Here is a 26031-nt window from a genome sequence, read left to right as displayed (position 1 = left end):
CACGTTTAGTTTGCATGTTATACATCAACAACGTAAAACATACACGTTTAGTTTTAATGTTATACATCAACAACATAAAAACAAACACGTTTAGTTTTAATGTTATACATCAACAACAGGAAAACAAACGCGGTTAGTTTTAAATGTTATACATGAACAACATAAAAACAACACGTTTATTTTTAATGTTATACATCAACAACATAAAAATAAACACGTTTAGTTTTAATGTTATACATCAACAACATAAAAACAACACGTTTAGTTTGCATGTTATACATCAACAACGTAAAAACATACACGTTTAGTTTTAATGTTATACATCAACAACATAAAAACAAACACGTTTAGTTTTAATGTTATACATCAACAACGTAAAAACATACACGTTTAGTTTTAATGTTATAAATCAACAACGTAAAAACAAACACGTTTAGTTTTAATGTTATACATCAACAACGTAAAAACATACACGTTTAGTTTTAATGTCATACATCAACAACGTAAAAACAAACACGTTTAGTTTTAATGTTGTACATCAAACGTGAAAACAAACACGTTTAGTTTTAATATTATACATCAACAACATAAAAACAACACGTTTAGTTTAATGCTATACATCAACAACGTAAAAACAAACACGTTTAGTTTTAATGTTATGCATCAACAACGTAAAAACAACACGTTTAGTTTTAATGTTATGCATCAACAACGTAAAAACAAACACGTTTAGTTTTATTGTTTTTCATCAACAACATAAAAACAAAACGTTTAGTTTTAATGTTGTACATCAACAACGTAAAAACAAACACGTTTAGTTTTAATGTTATACATCAACAACATAAAAACAAACACATTTAGTTTTAATGTTTTACATCAACAACGTAAAAACAAAACGTTTAGTTTTAATGTTGTACATCAACAACGTAAAAACAAACACGTTTAGTTTTAATGTTATACATCAACAACGTAAAAACAAGCACGTTTAGTTTTAATGTTATACATGAACAACATAAAAACAAACACGTTTAGTTTTAATGTTATATATCAACAACATGAAAATAAACACGTTTAGTTTTAATGTTATACATCAACAACAACGTAAAAACAAACACGTTTAGTTTGCATGTTATACATCAACAACATAAAAACAAACACGTTTAGATTTAATGTTATACATCAACAACATAAAAACAAACACGTTTAGTTTTAATGTTATACATCACCAACATAAAAACAACACGTTTAGTTTTAATGTTATACATCAACAACATAAAAACAAACACGTTTAGTTTTAATGTTATACATCAACAACATAAAAACAAACACATTTAGTTTTAATGTTATACATCAATAACATAAAAACAAACACGTTTAGTTTTAATGTTATACATCAACAACATAAAAACAAACACATTTAGTTTTAATGTTTTAAATCAACAACATAAAAACAACACGTTTAGTTTGCATGTTATACATCAACAACATAAAAACAAACACGTTTAGTTTTAATGTTATACCTCAACAACAGAAAAACATACACGGTTAGTTTTAATATTATACATCAACAACGTAAAAGCAAACACGTTTAGTTTTAATGTTATACATCAACAACATAAAAACAAACACATTTAGTTTTAATGTTTTACATCAACAACATAAAAACAACACGTTTAGTTTTAATGTTTTACACTAACAACATAAAAACAACACATTTAGTTTTAATGTTTTACATCAACAGCATAAAAACAACACTTTAGTTTTAATGTTATACATCAACAACTAAAAAAACAAACACATTTGGTTTTAATGTTTTACATCAACAACATAAAAACAACACGTTTAGTTTGCATGTTATACATCAACAAGATAAAACATACACGTTTAGTTTTAATGTTATACATCAACAACATAAAAACAAACACATTTAGTTTTAATGTTTTACATCAACAACATAAAAACAACACGTTTAGTTTTAATGTTATACATCAACAACATAAAAAAAAACACATTTAGTTTTAATGTTTTACATCAACAACATAAAAACAACACGTTTAGTTTTAATGTTTTACATCAACAACATAAAAACAACACTTTAGTTTTAATGTTATACATCAACAACTAAAAAAACAAACACGTTTGGTTTAAATGTTTTACATCAACAACATAAAAACAACACGTTTAGTTTGCATGTTATACATCAACAACGTAAAAACATACACGTTTAGTTTTAATGTTATACATCAACAACATAAAAACAACACGTTTAGTTTGCATGTTATACATCAACAAGATAAAACATACACGTTTAGTTTGCATGTTATACATCAACAAGATAAAATATACACGTTTAGTTTTAATGTTATACATCAACAACATAAAAACAAACACATTTAGTTTTAATGTTTTACATCAACAACATAAAAACAACACGTTTAGTTTTAATGTTATACATCAACAACATAAAACAAACACATTTAGTTGTAATGTTTTACATCAACAACATAAAACAACACGTTTAGTTTTAATGTTTTACATCAACAACATAAAACAACACTTTAGTTTTAATGTTATACATCAACAACTAAAAAACAAACACGTTTGGTTTAAATGTTTTACATCAACAACATAAAAACAACACGTTTAGTTTGCATGTTATACAATCAACAACGTAAAACATACACGTTTAGTTTTAATGTTATACATCAACAACATAAAAACAAACACGTTTAGTTTTAATGTTATACATCAACAACAGGAAAACAAACGCGGTTAGTTTTAAATGTTATACATGAACAACATAAAACAACACGTTTATTTTAATGTTATACATCAACAACATAAAATAAACACGTTTAGTTTTAATGTTATACATCAACAACATAAAACAACACGTTTAGTTTGCATGTTATACATCAACAACGTAAAACATACACGTTTAGTTTTAATGTTATACATCAACAACATAAAACAAACACGTTTAGTTTTAATGTTATACATCAACAACGTAAAACATACACGTTTAGTTTTAATGTTATAAATCAACAACGTAAAACAAACACGTTTAGTTTTAATGTTATACATCAACAACGTAAAAACATACACGTTTAGTTTTAATGTCATACATCAACAACGTAAAAACAAACACGTTTAGTTTTAATGTTGTACATCAAACGTGAAAACAAACACGTTTAGTTTTAATATTATACATCAACAACATAAAAACAACACGTTTAGTTTAATGCTATACATCAACAACGTAAAAACAAACACGTTTAGTTTTAATGTTATGCATCAACAACGTAAAAACAACACGTTTAGTTTTAATGTTATGCATCAACAACGTAAAACAAACACGTTTAGTTTTATTGTTTTCATCAACAACATAAAACAAAACGTTTAGTTTTAATGTTGTACATCAACAACGTAAAAACAAACACGTTTAGTTTTAATGTTATACATCAACAACATAAAAACAAACACATTTAGTTTTAATGTTTTACATCAACAACATAAAAACAACACGTTTAGTTTTAATGTTATACATCAACAACATAAAAACAAACACATTTAGTTTTAATGTTTTACATCAACAACATAAAAAACAACACGTTTAGTTTTAATGTTTTACATCAACAACATAAAACAACACTTTAGTTTTAATGTTATACATCAACAACTAAAAAACAAACACGTTTGGTTTAAATGTTTTACATCAACAACATAAAAAACAACACGTTTAGTTTGCATGTTATACATCAACAACGTAAAACATACACGTTTAGTTTTAATGTTATACATCAACAACATAAAAACAACACGTTTAGTTTGCATGTTATACATCAACAAGATAAAACATACACGTTTAGTTTGCATGTTATACATCAACAAGATAAAACATACACGTTTAGTTTTAATGTTATACATCAACAACATAAAAACAAACACATTTAGTTTTAATGTTTTACATCAACAACATAAAAACAACACGTTTAGTTTTAATGTTATACATCAACAACATAAAAACAAACACATTTAGTTGTAATGTTTTACATCAACAACATAAAAACAACACGTTTAGTTTTAATGTTTTACATCAACAACATAAAAACAACACTTTAGTTTTAATGTTATACATCAACAACTAAAAAACAAACACGTTTGGTTTAAATGTTTTACATCAACAACATAAAAACAACACGTTTAGTTTGCATGTTATACATCAACAACGTAAAAACATACACGTTTAGTTTTAATGTTATACATCAACAACATAAAAACAAACACGTTTAGTTTTAATGTTATACATCAACAACAGGAAAACAAACGCGGTTAGTTTTAAATGTTATACATGAACAACATAAAAACAACACGTTTATTTTTAATGTTATACATCAACAACATAAAAATAAACACGTTTAGTTTTAATGTTATACATCAACAACATAAAAACAACACGTTTAGTTTGCATGTTATACATCAACAACGTAAAAACATACACGTTTAGTTTTAATGTTATACATCAACAACATAAAAACAAACACGTTTAGTTTTAATGTTATACATCAACAACGTAAAAACATACACGTTTAGTTTTAATGTTATAAATCAACAACGTAAAAACAAACACGTTTAGTTTTAATGTTATACATCAACAACGTAAAACATACACGTTTAGTTTTAATGTCATACATCAACAACGTAAAAACAAACACGTTTAGTTTTAATGTTGTACATCAAACGTGAAAACAAACACGTTTAGTTTTAATATTATACATCAACAACATAAAAACAACACGTTTAGTTTAATGCTATACATCAACAACGTAAAAACAAACACGTTTAGTTTTAATGTTATGCATCAACAACGTAAAAACAACACGTTTAGTTTTAATGTTATGCATCAACAACGTAAAACAAACACGTTTAGTTTTATTGTTTTTCATCAACAACATAAAAACAAAACGTTTAGTTTTAATGTTGTACATCAACAACGTAAAAACAAACACGTTTAGTTTTAATGTTATACATCAACAACATAAAAACAAACACATTTAGTTTTAATGTTTTACATCAACAACGTAAAACAAAACGTTTAGTTTTAATGTTGTACATCAACAACGTAAAACAAACACGTTTAGTTTTAATGTTATACATCAACAACGTAAAAACAAGCACGTTTAGTTTTAATGTTATACATGAACAACATAAAAACAAACACGTTTAGTTTTAATGTTATATATCAACAACATGAAAATAAACACGTTTAGTTTTAATGTTATACATCAACAACAACGTAAAAACAAACACGTTTAGTTTGCATGTTATACATCAACAACATAAAAACAAACACGTTTAGATTTAATGTTATACATCAACAACATAAAAACAAACACGTTTAGTTTTAATGTTATACATCACCAACATAAAAACAACACGTTTAGTTTTAATGTTATACATCAACAACATAAAACAAACACGTTTAGTTTTAATGTTATACATCAACAACATAAAAACAAACACATTTAGTTTTAATGTTATACATCAATAACATAAAAACAAACACGTTTAGTTTTAATGTTATACATCAACAACATAAAAACAAACACATTTAGTTTTAATGTTTTAAATCAACAACATAAAAACAACACGTTTAGTTTGCATGTTATACATCAACAACATAAAAACAAACACGTTTAGTTTTAATGTTATACCTCAACAACAGAAAAACATACACGGTTAGTTTTAATATTATACATCAACAACGTAAAAGCAAACACGTTTAGTTTTAATGTTATACATCAACAACATAAAAACAAACACATTTAGTTTTAATGTTTTACATCAACAACATAAAAACAACACGTTTAGTTTTAATGTTTTACACTAACAACATAAAAACAACACATTTAGTTTTAATGTTTTACATCAACAACATAAAACAACACTTTAGTTTTAATGTTATACATCAACAACTAAAAAACAAACACATTTGGTTTTAATGTTTTACATCAACAACATAAAAAACAACACGTTTAGTTTGCATGTTATACATCAACAAGATAAAACATACACGTTTAGTTTTAATGTTATACATCAACAACATAAAACAAACACATTTAGTTTTAATGTTTTACATCAACAACATAAAACAACACGTTTAGTTTTAATGTTATACATCAACAACATAAAACAAACACATTTAGTTTTAATGTTTTACATCAACAACATAAAACAACACGTTTAGTTTTAATGTTTTACATCAACAACATAAAACAACACTTTAGTTTTAATGTTATACATCAACAACTAAAAAAAAAAACACGTTTGGTTTAAATGTTTTACATCAACAACATAAAAAAACAACACGTTTAGTTTGCATGTTATACATCAACAACGTAAAAACATACACGTTTAGTTTTAATGTTATACATCAACAACATAAAACAACACGTTTAGTTTGCATGTTATACATCAACAAGATAAAACATACACGTTTAGTTTGCATGTTATACATCAACAAGATAAAATATACACGTTTAGTTTTAATGTTATACATCAACAACATAAAACAAAAACACATTTAGTTTTAATGTTTTACATCAACAACATAAAACAACACGTTTAGTTTTAATGTTATACATCAACAACATAAAACAAACACATTTAGTTGTAATGTTTTACATCAACAACATAAAAACAACACGTTTAGTTTTAATGTTTTACATCAACAACATAAAAACAACACTTTAGTTTTAATGTTATACATCAACAACTAAAAAACAAACACGTTTGGTTTAAATGTTTTACATCAACAACATAAAAACAACACGTTTAGTTTGCATGTTATACATCAACAACGTAAAACATACACGTTTAGTTTTAATGTTATACATCAACAACATAAAACAAACACGTTTAGTTTTAATGTTATACATCAACAACAGGAAAACAAACACGGTTAGTTTTAAATGTTATACATGAACAACATAAAAACAACACGTTTATTTTTAATGTTATACATCAACAACATAAAAATAAACACGTTTAGTTTTAATGTTATACATCAACAACATAAAACAACACGTTTAGTTTGCATGTTATACATCAACAACGTAAAACATACACGTTTAGTTTTAATGTTATACATCAACAACATAAAACAAACACGTTTAGTTTTAATGTTATACATCAACAACGTAAAACATACACGTTTAGTTTTAATGTTATAAATCAACAACGTAAAACAAACACGTTTAGTTTTAATGTTATACATCAACAACGTAAAAACATACACGTTTAGTTTTAATGTCATACATCAACAACGTAAAAACAAACACGTTTAGTTTTAATGTTGTACATCAAACGTGAAAACAAACACGTTTAGTTTTAATATTATACATCAACAACATAAAACAACACGTTTAGTTTAATGCTATACATCAACAACGTAAAACAAACACGTTTAGTTTTAATGTTATGCATCAACAACGTAAAACAACACGTTTAGTTTTAATGTTATGCATCAACAACGTAAAACAAACACGTTTAGTTTTATTGTTTTTCATCAACAACATAAAACAAAACGTTTAGTTTTAATGTTGTACATCAACAACGTAAAACAAACACGTTTAGTTTTAATGTTATACATCAACAACATAAAACAAACACATTTAGTTTTAATGTTTTACATCAACAACATAAAAACAACACGTTTAGTTTTAATGTTATACATCAACAACATAAAAAAAACACATTTAGTTTTAATGTTTTACATCAACAACATAAAAACAACACGTTTAGTTTTAATGTTTTACATCAACAACATAAAAACAACACTTTAGTTTTAATGTTATACATCAACAACTAAAAAAACAAACACGTTTGGTTTAAATGTTTTACATCAACAACATAAAAACAACACGTTTAGTTTGCATGTTATACATCAACAACGTAAAACATACACGTTTAGTTTTAATGTTATACATCAACAACATAAAAACAACACGTTTAGTTTGCATGTTATACATCAACAAGATAAAACATACACGTTTAGTTTGCATGTTATACATCAACAAGATAAAACATACACGTTTAGTTTTAATGTTATACATCAACAACATAAAAACAAACACATTTAGTTTTAATGTTTTACATCAACAACATAAAAACAACACGTTTAGTTTTAATGTTATACATCAACAACATAAAAACAAACACATTTAGTTGTAATGTTTTACATCAACAACATAAAAACAACACGTTTAGTTTTAATGTTATACATCAACAACTAAAAAACAAACACGTTTGGTTTAAATGTTTTACATCAACAACATAAAACAACACGTTTAGTTTGCATGTTATACATCAACAACGTAAAACATACACGTTTAGTTTTAATGTTATACATCAACAACATAAAAACAAACACGTTTAGTTTTAATGTTATACATCAACAACAGGAAAACAAACGCGGTTAGTTTTAAATGTTATACATGAACAACATAAAAACAACACGTTTATTTTTAATGTTATACATCAACAACATAAAAATAAACACGTTTAGTTTTAATGTTATACATCAACAACATAAAAACAACACGTTTAGTTTGCATGTTATACATCAACAACGTAAAACATACACGTTTAGTTTTAATGTTATACATCAACAACATAAAACAAACACGTTTAGTTTTAATGTTATACATCAACAACGTAAAACATACACGTTTAGTTTTAATGTTATAAATCAACAACGTAAAAACAAACACGTTTAGTTTTAATGTTATACATCAACAACGTAAAAACATACACGTTTAGTTTTAATGTTATACATCAACAACATAAAAACAAACACGTTTAGTTTTAATGTTATACATCAACAACGTAAAACATACACGTTTAGTTTTAATGTTATAAATCAACAACGTAAAACAAACACGTTTAGTTTTAATGTTATACATCAACAACGTAAAACATACACGTTTAGTTTTAATGTCATACATCAACAACGTAAAAACAAACACGTTTAGTTTTAATGTTGTACATCAAACGTGAAAACAAACACGTTTAGTTTTAATGTTATGCATCAACAACGTAAAAACAACACGTTTAGTTTTAATGTTATGCATCAACAACGTAAAAACAAACACGTTTAGTTTTATTGTTTTTCATCAACAACATAAAAACAAAACGTTTAGTTTTAATGTTGTACATCAACAACGTAAAAACAAACACGTTTAGTTTTAATGTTATACATCAACAACATAAAAACAAACACATTTAGTTTTAATGTTTTACATCAACAACGTAAAAACAAAACGTTTAGTTTTAATGTTGTACATCAACAACGTAAAAACAAACACGTTTAGTTTTAATGTTATACATCAACAACGTAAAAACAAGCACGTTTAGTTTTAATGTTATACATGAACAACATAAAAACAAACACGTTTAGTTTTAATGTTATATATCAACAACATGAAAATAAACACGTTTAGTTTTAATGTTATACATCAACAACAACGTAAAAACAAACACGTTTAGTTTGCATGTTATACATCAACAACATAAAAACAAACACGTTTAGATTTAATGTTATACATCAACAACATAAAAACAAACACGTTTAGTTTTAATGTTATACATCACCAACATAAAAACAACACGTTTAGTTTTAATGTTATACATCAACAACATAAAAACAAACACGTTTAGTTTTAATGTTATACATCAACAACATAAAAACAAACACATTTAGTTTTAATGTTATACATCAATAACATAAAAACAAACACGTTTAGTTTTAATGTTATACATCAACAACATAAAAACAAACACATTTAGTTTTAATGTTTTAAATCAACAACATAAAAACAACACGTTTAGTTTGCATGTTATACATCAACAACATAAAAACAAACACGTTTAGTTTTAATGTTATACCTCAACAACAGAAAAACATACACGGTTAGTTTTAATATTATACATCAACAACGTAAAAGCAAACACGTTTAGTTTTAATGTTATACCTCAACAACAGAAAAAACATACACGGTTAGTTTTAATATTATACATCAACAACATAAAAATAAACACGTTTAGTTTTAATGTTATACATGAACAACAGGAAAACAAACACGGTTAGTTTTAATGTTATACATGAACAACATAAAAACAAACACGGTTAGTTTTAAATGTTATACATGAACAACATAAAAACAAACACATTTAATTTTAATGTTTTACATCAACAACGTAAAAACAAAACGTTTAGTTTTAATGTTGTACATCAACAACGTAAAACAAACACGTTTAGTTTTAATGTTATACATCAACAACGTAAAATCAAGCACGTTTAGTTTTAATGTTATACATGAACAACATAAAAACAAACACGTTTAGTTTTAATGTTATATATCAACAACATGAAAATAAACACGTTTAGTTTTAATGTTATACATCAACAACATAAAAACAAACACGTTTAGTTTTAATGTTATACATCAACAACATAAAAACAAACACGTTTAGTTTTAATGTTATACATCAACAACATAAAAACAAACACGTTTAGTTTTAATGTTATACATCAACAACATAAAAACAACACGTTTAGTTTTAATGTTATACATCAACAACATAAAAACAAACACGTTTAGTTTTAATGTTATACATCAACAACATAAAAACAAACACATTTAGTTTTAATGTTATACATCAACAACATAAAAACAAACACGTTTAGTTTTAATGTTATGCATCAACAACGTAAAAACAAACACGTTTAGTTTTAATGTTATATCTCAACAACAGAAAAACATACACGGTTAGTTTTAACATTATACATCAACAACGTAAAAGCAAACACGTTTAGTTTTAATGTTATACATCAACAACAGAAAAACATACACGGTTAGTTTTAAATGTTATACATGAACAACATAAAAACAACACGTTTATTTTGCATGTTATACATCAACAACATAAAAATAAACACGTTTAGTTTTAATGTTATACATCAACAACAGGAAAACAAACACGGTTAGTTTTAATGTTATGCATGAACAACATAAAAACAAACACGGTTAGTTTTAAATGTTATACATGAACAACATAAAAACAACACGTTTATTTTGCATGTTATACATCAACAATATAAAAACAAACACGGTTAGTTTTAATGTTATACATCAACAACAGGAAAACAAACACGGTTAGTTTTAAATGTTATACATGAACAACATAAAACAACACGTTTATTTTGCATGTTATACATCAACAACATAAAAACAAACACGGTTAGTTTTAATGTTATACATCAACAACAGGAAAACAAACACGGTTAGTTTTAAATGTTATACATGAACAACATAAAAACAACACGTTTATTTTTAATGTTATACATCAACAACATAAAAATAAACACGTTTACTTTTAATGTTATACATCAACAACAGGAAAACAAACACGGTTAGTTTTAATGTTGTACATGAACAACATGAAAACAACACGTTTAGTTTTAATGTTATACATGAACAACATGAAAACAAACACGTTTACTTTTAATGTTATACATGAACAACATGAAAACAAACACGTTTAGTTTTAATGTTATACATGAACAACATGAAAACAACACGTTTAGTTTTAATGTTATACATGAACAACATGAAAACAAACACGGTTAGTTTTAATGTTATACATGAACAACATGAAAACAAACACGGTTATTTAAGTACAAGCCTTCCACTCCCTCTTCCGAAGTTCGTATTGGTTGCGTCCAATATGAGAGAGCTTATTGATTGGGTAAGAGAACCACACGCACTCCTATGTGTAGGCACTCTTACAGCGACCTCGTGGCTCTCGGTTAGCTCAGGCTTCCGATCGAGGTGGTTGTTGGCAAGAGGTCGTTTTTAGACAAGAAAATAACAAAAGTTATGGCATAACAAATGAGGACTTTACGCCTTCGAGACGAGGACTGGATACTAGAGAAAGGTAAGCGTTGTCGTCCGGCCCACACGTGCAGAATATAACTTAAATCTCGTGCCGTGTGTATCCACAAAGAGCAAGTTTGTCTTCCTCCTTAATAATTTACGTGGTTGTTCCTTCTTAGTATACAAAATTCTGTTCTACCGAAACGACGATCAGTGATGCCGTTTCTTTAAGTATCTGTACACCATGTCAGTAGTGTGAAGGTATACTTAAGTTAGGTTGTTATTATTGGTTAGTCCTTGTTCATGAGAGATTGTTTGTATGATGAGTATCGAAACCCGGATTTTAGAGATGTTAGCCCACAGGCATACCACTGTGATTATAAGAGAAGTTAATAATTGCGTATTATTTTAAATTTGTTAGTGCCGTTTATTTATTAATCCGAAGTTGAAAGTAATTATCTCGTTCACGCAAATTAAAGAAAAAATGAATATACATAATTGTTACCCTAACACATTTACTTTGTGACCAATGTATAGGCAATTATTTGATAGCATTATAAATTCACTAGTGATCTATGTGGATTTACCATCCAGTTAATATGTACAGCCAACGCCATTATCCGAGAATCAAGTTCATTGTTTTGTCTGGCGAACTTCTGCACAAAACACTTTTCCAGGGTATCCAGTACCACCCACTGATGGGATTGGTTGTTTGTGCAAGCGAACATCAGGCGCCGTATTCATCAGAGGAATACGACTCGTTTTCTTTTTAATGTGTGGTTGAACGTTTGTTTCTACATTATATACGTTATTCTATCTTAACATCTCCCTACTCTGGTAAGATCTCTGATGTAGGTTCTTCCAATTGATCGCCCAGACCCGCATGTCAAGAGTTGAGCGAGTCACGAACCACCGCGTGCAGCCATACTGTGAATACGTTAAGTGAGTTTGCCTTTCGAGTTGACGTAGCGTGAGGGCACGGTATGTGACGCTTTAACGTGGCCGGCGACAGAAATCTGCGTGAAGTCAACCGCGTGCTAACATAAGCGTATTCTGTGAAACTAGGGTTTCTTCTTCTAACTCTAATTTAAAGGATGACCACTAGGGTAAGATGATAAGTGTTATCCGAAAACAGGAAGCACTAATAATTAATCTTTTATGTTCACAAAATAAACAAGTCTAAGATCAGATTAACAGTTAACTTAATGATACAATAACGTTTAAGTTACAACATAAAACCAGTAATACTGAGTTCCGAGACTATTTAGACAATAATCCACGAGTTTACAATGAAAAGACTCCCTCAGAGATTGTTAAAGTTAGTAACACTTGGTGAAGAAACCCACTTGAAATAAAAATGTATCTCAGAACGACTGTTATGGGTATTAACACTTTTATTTATAAGCAGCGAACAACGTTTCGACCTTTTTGTTAAGCTGAAGATGACTTTGGTAGGTCGAAACGTTGTTCGCTGCTTACAAATAAAAGTGTTAATACCCATAACAGTCGTTCTGAGATACATTATAATTAATAACAGTTTTCCATTGCTTGAGTACCTCACAAACTGAAGATAGATTGTAACAGTTTTTATCTGTTAATACAATTGTTTTCTATCTTAAAGTGTCAATATTCATGAACCTTTTCCATATAACAGAGGTTTTGGTATACACACATAATTAATCCTTGTACTATACTTAGTTATTAATAGAGGGCGCTCGCATCCCTCGTCTGCATAATATTCGTGTTAATTGAACTTATCTTACAATTCACCAGACGCTGTAAGTTGAACAAGTATTCAAAAAATGAAATTTCCCTCCTTCGGGATATTAAATTATTAAAAAATGAACGATTGGTGAGTTTTTCTGAAGTTTTTTTTTCTATAAATGGCTTCGTTAGAGGAATTTTTCAAACGATGAAAACTTTGTAGTTGAATTTCTAAACGGACAAGGCAATTCAAGAGGACATAGTTTATTTTTCATATCTGTTCTCATTATTTTCTACTTATTTTTAGTGACTCGGCATGGCCAGGTGGTTAAGGCACTCGACTCGTAATTTGAGGGTTCCGGGTTCTAATCCCCGTCACATCAAATATGATCACCCTTTCAGCCTTGGGGGTGTTATAATGTAACGGTGGATGGTGATGACTAGCTGCTTTCCCTCTAGTCTTGTACTGCTAAATTAGGAATGGCTAGCGCAGATAGCCCTCGTATAGGTTTGCGCGAAAATCTCAAACAAACCAAACTTAGCTTAATATTTGCCCATATTCTATCTTTACCAGAATAACTTGAGCCATTTGCTATGATACGTTCGATTTGATTGATAAAAGTTGAAGAGATGTTTGAATATACAAGTTAAATAATGACTAGTCCCGCCATAGCCAGGTGGTTAGGGCCTCGACTCGTAATATTAGGGTCGCGGCTTCGAATCCTGTCACACCAAACATGCTCACCATTACAGCCATGGTGTGTTGTAAAGTGATGGTCAATCCCACTATTCATTGTTTAAAGAGTAGCTCAAGACTTGGCGGTGGGTGGTGATTACTAGCTGCCTTCCCTTTAGTCTTGTTCCCCCGCTGGAACAGCGATTAGTTTACAGATTTACCACGCTAAAATCAGAGGCTCGATTCCTTTCGGTGGACACAGCAGATAGCCCGATGTCGCTTCGTTATAAGAAAAACGACACACACCCTTTAGTCTTACACTGATAAATTAGGGATAGCTATAGCAGATAGTCCTCGTGTAGCTTTGCACGAAATTCAAAGACGAACAAACTATAATGGCTAGTATGACAGAGAGAACGACTTTCACATTCCTATTATAAGAAAGATGACACGTTATCGCGTCACATTGACACGTTTCTGTGACAAATCTACGAAGTTTTGTTTAACGTAACAGGCGATGCGATTCTGCATCACGGTGACACGTTTTCCTTGACAAGTATCCTCAGAATTACACTTAATTAATTAAACATATGACTCACTCGTGCTCTAAATAAAATACGGTCACGTTAATAGAAATAGTTTCACTATTGAGGGATAACTTTGTGAGACTACGTTATTAGGTACCCTCGGGGGCATATTTGGGGATGGGATAATAAAACAGCATGGGATTCTTTGGGATACCAAAGACGTGGAGGTTTCCTGAAAAATACCTGAGCAAGCTCTTGCGCTAATTATTGCAAAACGTATAATATATATATACCAGTACGACCTGTACACTTCACAAATGAAACAAAGGGGTTTCATGATCTCCCGACAGCTCAGTCCACTCTTAAGTGCCGTGTAGTCAGCAAGGTCATGGACCTATCAAGCAGTTGGTGCACAAATACTTTAGAAAACTTGTATAAAAACAGAGAAGTATGTATGGGCTCCGTTAATAGATCTTTGGTTAACTATCGATGATCAAACATCACTTTACTTCATCTTTCTAAACACAATAGATCACTGGATTTGAGAAGTTAAAGAATGACTGACAAAAATGAAGTCAAAATAGTTTGGTAGGTATAATACTGACAGAGATAAGTAAATGTGGGTAAACAACATGGTTATCAACAAGCATGAACTTTTGAAGTTACAACGGGATAAGCAGATAGTCACAAGGATAAAATAGAAATCTTTGTTCACACCTATTATCAAGTAGACAGAAAGATACACGAGAAAGCTTTGTTCACACCTATTATCAAATAGACAGAAAGATACGATAGAAAGCTTTGTTCACACCTATTATCAAGTAGACAGAAAGATACACTAGAAAACTTTGTTCACACATATTATCAAGTAAACAGAAAGATACACTAGAAAACTTTGTTCACACCTATTATCAAGTAGACAGAAAGATACACTAGAAAGCTTTGTTCACACCTATTATCAAGTAGACAGATATATACACTAGAAAGCTTTGTTCACACCTATTATCAAGTAGACAGAAAGATACACAAAAAAGCTTTGTGCAGACCTATTATCAAATAGACAGAAAGATACGATAGAAAGCTTTGTTCACACCTATTATCAAGTGGACAGAAGGATACACTAGAAAGCTTTGTTCACACCTATTATCAAGTAAACAGAAAGATACACTAGAAAGCTTTGTTCACACCTATTATCAAGTAGACAGAAAGATAAACTAGAAAGCTTTGTTCACACCTATTATCAAGTAAACAGAAAGATACACTAGAAAGCTTTGTTCACACCTATTATCAAGTAGACAGAAAGATAAACTAGAAAGCTTTGTTCACACCTATTATCAAGTAGACAGAAAGATACACAAGAAAGCTTTGTTCACACCTATTATCAAGTAGACAGAAAGATACACAAGAAAGCTTTGTTCAGACCTATTAACAAATAGACAGAAGGATACACTAGAAAGCTTTGTTCACACCTGTTATCAAATAGACAGAAAGATACGATAGAAAGCTTTGTTCACACCTATTATCAAGTAGACAGAAAGATATACAAGAAAGCTTTGTTCACACCTATTATCAAGTAGACAGAAAGATACGATAGAAAGATTTGTTCACACCTGTTATCAAATAGACAGAAAGATACGATAGAAAACTTTGTTCACACCTATTATCAAGTAGACAGAAAGATACACAAGAAAGCTTTGTTCAGACCTATTATCAAATAGACAGAAGGATACACTAGAAAGCTTTGTTCACACCTGTTATCAAATAGACAGAAAGATACGATAGAAAGCTTTGTTCACACCTATTATCAAGTGGACAGAAAGATACACTAGAAAGCTTTGTTCACACCTATTATCAAGTAGACAGAAAGATACACAAGAAAGCTTTGTTCACACCTATTATCAAGTAGACAGAAAGATACACAAGAAAGCTTTGTGCAGACCTATTATCAAATAGACAGAAGATACGATAGAAAGCTTTGTTCACACCTATTATCAAGTAGACAGAAGGATACACTAGAAACCTTTGTTCACACCTATTATCAAGTAGACAGAAAGATACACAAGAAAGCTTTGTTCACACCTATTATCAAGTAGACAGAAGGATACACTAGAAAACTTTGTTCACACCTATTATCAAGTAGACAGAAGGATACGATAGAAAGCTTTGTTCACACCTATTATCAAGTAGACAGAAAGATACACAAGAAAGCTTTGTTCACACCTATTATCAAGTAGACAGAAAGATACACTAGAAAGCTTTGTTCACACCTATTATCAAGTAGACAGAAAGATACACTAGAAGCTTTGTTCACACCTATTATCAAGTAGACAGAAAGATACACTAGAAAGTTTTGCTCACACCTATTATCAAGTAGACAGAAAGATACACTAGAAAGCTTTGTTCACACCTATTATCAAGTAGACAGAAAGATACACAAGAAAGCTTTGTTCACACCTATTATCAAGTAGACAGAAAGATACACAAGAAAGCTTTGTTCACACCTATTATCAAGTAGACAGAAAGATACACAAAAAAGCTTTGTTCACACCTATTATCAAGTAGACAGAAAGATACACAAGAAAGCTTTGTTCACACCTATTATCAAGTACACAGAAAGATACACTAGAAAGCTTTGTTCACACCTATTATCAAGTAGACAGAAAGATACACTAGAAAGCTTTGTTCACACCTATTATCAAGTAGACAGAAAGATACACTAGAAAGTTTTGCTCACACCTATTATCAAGTAGACAGAAAGATACACTAGAAAGCTTTGTTCACACCTATTATCAAGTAGACAGAAAGATACACAAGAAGCTTTGTTCACACCTATTATCAAGTAGACAGAAAGATACACAAGAAAGCTTTGTTCACACCTATTATCAAGTAGACAGAAAGATACACAAGAAAGCTTTGTTCACACCTATTATCAAGTAGACAGAAAGATACACAAGAAAGCTTTGTTCACACCTGTTATCAAATAGACAGAAAGATACACTAGAAAGCTTTGTTCACACCTATTATCAAGTAGACAGAAAGATACACTAGAAAGCTTTGTTCACACCTATTATCAAGTAGACAGAAAGATACACTAGAAAGCTTTGTTCACACCTATTATCAAGTAGACAGAAAGATACACAAGAAAGCTTTGTTCACACCTATTATCAAGTAGACAGAAAGATACACAAGAAAGCTTTGTTCAGACCTATTATCAAATAGACAGAAGGATACACTAGAAAGCTTTGTTCACACCTGTTATCAAATAGACAGAAAGATACGATAGAAAGCTTTGTTCACACCTATTATCAAGTAGACAGAAAGATACACAAGAAAGCTTTGTTCACACCTATTATCAAATAGACAGAAAGATACGATAGAAAACTTTGTTCACACCTATTATCAAGTAGACAGAAAGATACACAAGAAAGCTTTGTTCACACCTATTATCAAATAGACAGCAAGATACACTAGAAACCTTTGTTCACACCTATTATCAAGTAGACAGTTAGATACACAAGAAAGCTTTGTTCAGACCTATTATCAAATAGACAGAAGGATACGATAGAAAGCTTTGTTCACACCTATTATCAAGTAGACAGAAAGATACACAAGAAAGCTTTGTTCACACCTATTATCAAGTAGACAGAAAGATACGATAGAAAGATTTGTTCACACCTGTTATCAAATAGACAGAAAGATACGATAGAAAACTTTGTTCACACCTATTATCAAGTAGACAGAAAGATACACAAGAAAGCTTTGTGCAGACCTATTATCAAATAGACAGAAAGATACGATAGAAAGCTTTGTTCACACCTATTATCAAGTAGACAGAAGGATACACTAGAAAACTTTGTTCACACCTATTATCAAGTAGACAGAAAGATACACAAGAAAGCTTTGTTCACACCTATTATCAAGTAGACAGAAGGATACACTAGAAAGCTTTGTTCACACCTATTATCAAGTAGACAGAAGGATACGATAGAAAGCTTTGTTCACACCTATTATCAAGTAGACAGAAAGATACACAAGAAAGCTTTGTTCACACCTATTATCAAGTAGACAGAAAGATACACTAGAAAGCTTTGTTCACACCTATTATCAAGTAGAAAGAAAGATACACTAAAAAGCTTTGTTCACACCTATTATCAAGTAGACAGAAAGGTACACTAGAGAGCTTTGTTCACACCTATTATCAAGTAGACAGAAAGATACACTAGAAAGCTTTGTTCACACCTATTATCAGTAGAAAGAAAGATACACTAGAAAGCTTTGTTCACACCTATTATCAAGTAGACAGAAAGATACACTAGAAAGCTTTGTTCACACCTATTATCAAGTAGACAGAAAGATACACTAGAAAGCTTTGTTCACACCTATTATCAAGTAGACAGAAAGATACACAAGAAAGCTTTGTTCACACCTATTATCAAATAGACAGAAAGATACACAAGAAAGCTTTGTTCACACCTATTATCAAGTAGACAGAAAGATAACAAGAAAGCTTTGTTCAGACCTATTATCAAATAGACAGAAGGATACACTAGAAAGTTTTGTTCACACCTATTATCAAGTAGACAGAAAGATACACAAAAAAGCTTTGTGCAGACCTGTTATCAAATAGACAGAAAGATACGATAGAAAACTTTGTTCACACCTATTATCAAGTAGACAGAAAGATACACAAGAAAGCTTTGTTCTCACCTATTATCAAGTAGACAGAAAGATACACTAGAAACCTTTGTTCACACCTATTATCAAGTAGACAGAAAGATACACAAGAAAGCTTTGTTCACACCTATTATCAAGTAGACAGAAAGATACACAAGAAAGCTTTGTTCAGACCTATTATCAAGTAGACAGAAAGATACACTAGAAAGCTTTGTTCACACCTATTATCAAGTAGACAGAAAGATACGATAGAAAACTTTGTTCACACCTGTTATCAAGTAGACAGAAAGATACACAAGAAAGCTTTGTTCACACCTATTATCAAATAGACAGAAAGATACGATAGAAAGCTTTGTTCACACCTATTATCAAGTAGACATTAAGATACACTAGAAAGCTTTGTTCACACCTATTATCAAGTAGACAGAAAGATACACAAGAAAGCTTTGTTCACACCTATTATCAAGTAGACAGAAAGATACACAAGAAAGCTTTGTTCAGACCTATTATCAAATAGACAGAAGGATACACTAGAAAGCTTTGTTCACACCTGTTATCAAATAGACAGAAAGATACGATAGAAAGCTTTGTTCACATCTATTATCAAGTAGACAGAAAGATACACAAGAAAGCTTTGTTCACACCTATTATCAAGTAGACAGAAAGATACGATAGAAAGATTTGTTCACACCTATTATCAAATAGACAGAAAGATACGATAGAAAACTTTGTTCACACCTATTATCAAGTAGACAGAAAGATACACAAGAAAGCTTTGTTCACACCTATTATCAAATAGACAGCAAGATACACTAGAAACCTTTGTTCACACCTATTATCAAGTAGACAGTTAGATACACAAGAAAGCTTTGTTCAGACCTATTATCAAATAGACAGAAGGATACGATAGAAAGCTTTGTTCACACCTATTATCAAGTAGACAGAAAGATACACAAGAAAGCTTTGTTCACACCTATTATCAAGTAGACAGAAAGATACGATAGAAAGATTTGTTCACACCTGTTATCAAATAGACAGAAAGATACGATAGAAACCTTTGTTCACACCTATTATCAAGTAGACAGAAAGATACACAAGAAAGCTTTGTGCAGACCTATTATCAAATAGACAGAAAGATACGATAGAAAGCTTTGTTCACACCTATTATCAAGTAGACAGAAGGATACACTAGAAAACTTTGTTCACACCTATTATCAAGTAGACAGAAAGATACACAAGAAAGCTTTGTTCACACCTATTATCAAGTAGACAGAAGGATACACTAGAAAGCTTTGTTCACACCTATTATCAAGTAGACAGAAGGATACGATAGAAACCTTTGTTCACACCTATTATCAAGTAGACAGAAAGATACACAAGAAAGCTTTGTTCACACCTATTATCAAGTAGACGGAAAGATACACTAGAAAGCTTTGTTCACACCTATTATCAAGTAGAAAGAAAGATACACTAGAAAGCTTTGTTCACACCTATTATCAAGTAGACAGAAAGGTACACTAGAAAGCTTTGTTCACACCTATTATCAAGTAGACAGAAGGATACACTAGAAAGCTTTGTTCACACCTATTATCAAGTAGAAAGAAAGATACACTAGAAAGCTTTGTTCACACCTATTATCAAGTAGACAGAAAGATACACTAGAAAGCTTTGTTCACACCTATTATCAAGTAGAAAGAAAGATACACTAGAAAGCTTTGTTCACACCTATTATCAAGTAGACAGAAAGATACACAAGAAAGCTTTGTTCACACCTATTATCAAGTAGACAGAAAGATACACAAGAAAGCTTTGTTCACACCTATTATCAAGTTGACAGAAAGATAACAAGAAAGCTTTGTTCAGACCTATTATCAAATAGACAGAAGGATACACTAGAAAGTTTTGTTCACACCTATTATCAAGTAGACAGAAAGATACACAAAAAAGCTTTGTGCAGACCTGTTATCAAATAGACAGAAAGATACGATAGAAAACTTTGTTCACACCTATTATCAAGTAGACAGAAAGATACACAAGAAAGCTTTGTTCACACCTATTATCAAGTAGACAGAAAGATACACTAGAAACCTTTGTTCACACCTATTATCAAGTAGACAGAAAGATACACAAGAAAGCTTTGTTCACACTTATTATCAAGTAGACAGAAAGATACACAAGAAAGCTTTGTTCAGACCTATTATCAAGTAGACAGAAAGATACACTAGAAAGCTTTGTTCACACCTATTATCAAGTAGACAGAAAGATACGATAGAAAACTTTGTTCACACCTGTTATCAAGTAGACAGAAAGATACACAAGAAAGCTTTGTTCACACCTATTATCAAATAGACAGAAAGATACGATAGAAAGCTTTGTTCACACCTATTATCAAGTAGACAGAAAGATACGATAGATAGTTTCATTGTATCTGTTTACGTTCAGCCCCATCTTGTTGAGTGTTAGTTTTCGTTCAACTATTCAATCTGAGATTTTAAGGTATTTTTATCTTTAAATTAGATACTTCGGTAATTTAACACCAACAAGGCAACAAGCGTATTATTCGCCTGACTTTTTTATTTAAAGAACAAACTATGGAAGTGTAACTTACAGCGAGTCACGTAGTGCCAGACGATTTACTTCATCGATTAATTTGCGGCTTAACTAAGTTCAACTACAAGAAGGCTTAGGCTCAACGAGTGCTGTGTGATCACTTGTAATTAACATGAAATTCTGAGAATAAAGTTGAGGCTCGGTTGTAAGTGTTCGGTACTGACAAATGAATGTTTTTATATTTGTTTTGTAAATGTCTATATAAAGGCTTACAATAAGTATATAATAACAAGTCTACTCGGGGATGGCGAGACGGTGTGCATGTGGTTTATTCGGTGGGAATATGATAAAAATGACCCTTCGTAGTTGTAAGAGGTTAGGAGACAGGTCGTTTTCGGCCCTTAGAGACGCTTTGTAGTATAGATATATAAAATAAGAATCATTCTAAGTTTTAAGTGGACGAGATTTTTATGATTGTAATATTTTATGGGAACAATGGCGGTAAATAATAGAGTCTGAAACTTATATCACCATATCAGTTTCTATATAATAAAATCAGTTTTCAAATGCACAAACATGTATTGTACAAACAAATTAAAAGTAATTGTACCAAAAACTACTGGTTTCAGTGGAAAACGTTCCCCTATCTTCAGGAGGTAAGAAATATACATAAAAGTGCAATTACGTCCTAGTTGATATAAATTTGTACATTCTACAATGGTACAACAACCTAGATATCCAGTCAAAATTATTATGTACAATAAGTAATTTAGTTGAAAGTGGATCTTACAGTGTCAGTATCTATTGTTGTAGATTTCAGTCAAACTTTTAAACATAAAATAGAAGTTATAGAAGACAGGGATACTTAGGGCTAGCTTAATAATGAATTATGTAAATGTTTAATTTGCTCATACGTTAATTTTTATTGGTATTTTTCCTATTATGTTGAAGTGAGATTTGTGAACATGCTTTCTCTGCTCGTATCTGTCCCTAATTCTGAATGAATGTAGGCTTGTAACACTTTGTAAACATCTCGTGTGTTTTAGGAAGAATGTTTGTTGTTTTTTTTGTTATCGTCAATATGTGTGATAAAAGCTGTTTAAAAATAAGAATCGGTTTAAATCCAGTAAATTCTGTTTATAAACAGTGTTGTCAAAATGAGGTGATAAACAGTTCTACTTCATTACATGGGAGTGACTAATGATTCTACAGGAGCTGTCCTGGCACTTAACTCGTAAGGGTCGCGGGTTTGAGTCTCCGTCTCATCAAAGATGCTTGCTCTTTTAGCCGTTGGGGCGTCATAATGTGACAGTCAATCCCACTATTCATTGGTAAAATAGTTGCCCAAGAGTTGGCGGTGGGTTGTGATGACTAGCTGCCTTCCCTCTTGTCCTATGCTGCTAAATTAGGGACGGCAAGCGCAGATAGCCCTTCTGTAGCTTTACACGAAATTCAAAGCAAACAATCAAATTTACAGCAGTTATATTAGTGACGTAGAAAACACACATTGCAGACGTATCTGCCTGTTGTATGGAGGTGGTATATTAAATTATCCAAGTGAAACTTGTTGCTAAAAATTTGTCAGATGGTTTCAATATAGAAATTAGTTGAAGGAAGAAGCCCAGTTTTTATTTGTTGTTTCATTTAGTTAAAAGAAGAAGCCCAGTTTTTATTTGTTGTTTCATTTAGTTAAAAAGAAGAAGCACAGTTTTTATTTGTTGTTTCATTAAGTTAAAGGAAGAAGCCCAGTTTTTATTTGTTGTTTCATTTAGTTAAAGGAAGAAGCCCAGTTTTATTTGTTGTTTCATTTAGTTAAAGGAAGAAGCCAGTTTTATTTGTTGTTTCATTTAGTTAAAGGAAGAAGCCCAGTTTTTATTTGTTGTTTCATTTAGTTAAAGAAGAAGCCCAGTTTTTATTTGTTGTTTCATTTAGTTAAAGGAAGAAGCCCAGTTTTTATTTGTTGTTTCATTTAGTTAAAGGAAGAAGCCCAGTTTTTATTTGTTTTTTCATTAAGTTAAAGGAAGAAGCCCAGTTTTTTTTTTTTTCATTAAGTTAAAGGAAGAAGCCAGTTTTATTTGTTGTTTCATTTAGTTAAAGGAAGAAGCCAGTTTTATTTGTTGTTTCATTTAGTTAAAGGAAGAAGCCAGTTTTATTTGTTTTTCATTAAGTTAAAGGAAGAAGCCAGTTTTATTTGTTTTCATTAAGTTAAAGGAAGAAGCCAGTTTTATTTGTTGTTTCATTTAGTTAAGGAAGAAGCCCAGTTTTTATTTGTTGTTTCATTTAGTTAAAGGAAGAAGCCAGTTTTATTTGTTGTTTCATTTAGTTAAAGGAAGAAGCCCAGTTTTATTTGTTGTTTCATTTAGTTAAAGGAAGAAGCCAGTTTTATTTGTTGTTTCATTTAGTTAAAGGAAGAAGCCAGTTTTATTTGTTGTTTCATCTAGTTAAAGGAAGAAGCCAGTTTTTATTTGTTTTCATTAAGTTAAAGGAAGAAGCCAGTTTTATTTGTTGTTTCATTTAGTTAAAGGAAGAAGCCCAGTTTTATTTGTTGTTTCATTTAGTTAAAGGAAGAAGCCAGTTTTATTTGTTGTTTCATCTAGTTAAAGGAAGAAGCCCAGTTTTATTTGTTGTTTCATTTAGTTAAAGGAAGAAGCCCAGTTTTTATTTGTTGTTTCATTTAGTTAAAGGAAGAAGCCTATTTTTTATCTGTTGTTTCATTTAGTTAAAGGAAGAAGCCCAGTTTTTTGTTGTTGTTTCATTTAGTTGAAGGAAGAAGCCCAGTTTTTATTTGTTGTTTCATTTAGTTAAAGGAAGAAGCCCAGTTTTTATTTGTTGTTTCATTTTCTGCTTGTACTTATACATATTTCTATAATTAAAGTACGATTTAGGCTGCTTTTTAATTATTTGTCCCACACTATGTTGTTAGGGACAACTATTGTTGCCGCTGGATTATCGTTAAATTGTTTAACTTATGGCCTTTCTTGTGACCCTTGTTTAAAGAAAAAAACACTTAGTAACTGTGTGACGTCACTTGTATTAGCTTCACGAGTCACACAAGTTGACGATTCTCGTGACATTTAAAAGAGTTTGTATTATTTCACTGCGGAAACAAAACGTTGCAGGTGTTGAAATTTTGGGACACAAGTCTCAACGGGTATCCAAATGTTTACTTGTAAGGGGCGTGGTGACATTTTTAGCTGCGTAGTGAAACCCATTTTACGGCCAAATATTCTAGTTTAGAGCCTAAAGTTCCATTGGAAGATGTCATTTAATTACGCGCTTTAAATAACTCAATTTGGACAAATTTACTAAAAAAAGTTGAATGATGTTACATCTAGTTGAGTAAGACATCTGATGTTTATTATAGATATTTTAACAATAGTGTTGATGCCCGACTTAGTAGGGTAAAATTAAATGTTTCAAACATGAATGCACGTCGCTTCTTATATTTATAAGTGGTAAAAATTAGGCACATACGTTCATGTCCTTTCTTGCTCAGCTCGTGTTACTTGTTACAAAGCTTATGATTGGTTAGACATAAGCATTGACGTTACTTGTTCCCAACTTATGATTGGTTAAACCAGACTTGAGCATTTACCTTACTTGTTACCAAGTTTATGATTGGTTACATCAGACATGAGCAATCACGTTACTTGTTACCAAGCGTACGATTGGTTAGACCAGACATGGCCATTTATGTTACTTGTTACCAAGCTTATGATTGGTAAAGACCAGAAATAAACATTCACTTTACGTGTAACCGAGCTCGTTATTCGTTATTGGTTAAATATTCGTTATTGTTAATTACACCTAATTTCATGTGGTTGTAGAACAGTGAAACATATACTTTATTACAGACTTAACAGGATTCGGTGTCATTATTTAAAATAAGAGAATGCTTGTGGATCTAACAAATATTTTAGTATTATGACCTCAAATATATGGCTGCTAGATGCGCAGCCTCACG

General features: G+C 30.3%; 1 protein-coding gene across 11 annotated transcripts in view; it reads left to right on the top strand.

Annotated features, from left to right (window-relative positions):
• The window catches only part of LOC143256252 (RIMS-binding protein 2-like), a 187947-nt gene that overhangs the window by 26414 nt on the left and 135502 nt on the right, over window positions 1-26031 (top strand). For 4 of the 11 annotated variants that reach the window (XM_076513211.1, XM_076513213.1, XM_076513212.1 and 1 more), the window contains exon 1: window positions 11845-11997. The exons of the other annotated variants lie outside the window; for them this stretch is intronic. The gene's annotated coding sequence lies outside the window, so the exon portion shown is untranslated. Of the gene's footprint in view, window positions 1-11844; window positions 11998-26031 lie in introns of those variants that run through there. 11 annotated transcript variants of the gene reach the window in all.

This window comes from Tachypleus tridentatus, chromosome 7 (assembly GCF_004210375.1).
Source record: "Tachypleus tridentatus isolate NWPU-2018 chromosome 7, ASM421037v1, whole genome shotgun sequence".
NCBI lineage: Eukaryota > Metazoa > Arthropoda > Merostomata > Xiphosura > Limulidae > Tachypleus > Tachypleus tridentatus.
Note: the sequence above shows the minus strand (reverse complement) of the source record. Positions and strands in the feature narration are given on the sequence as shown.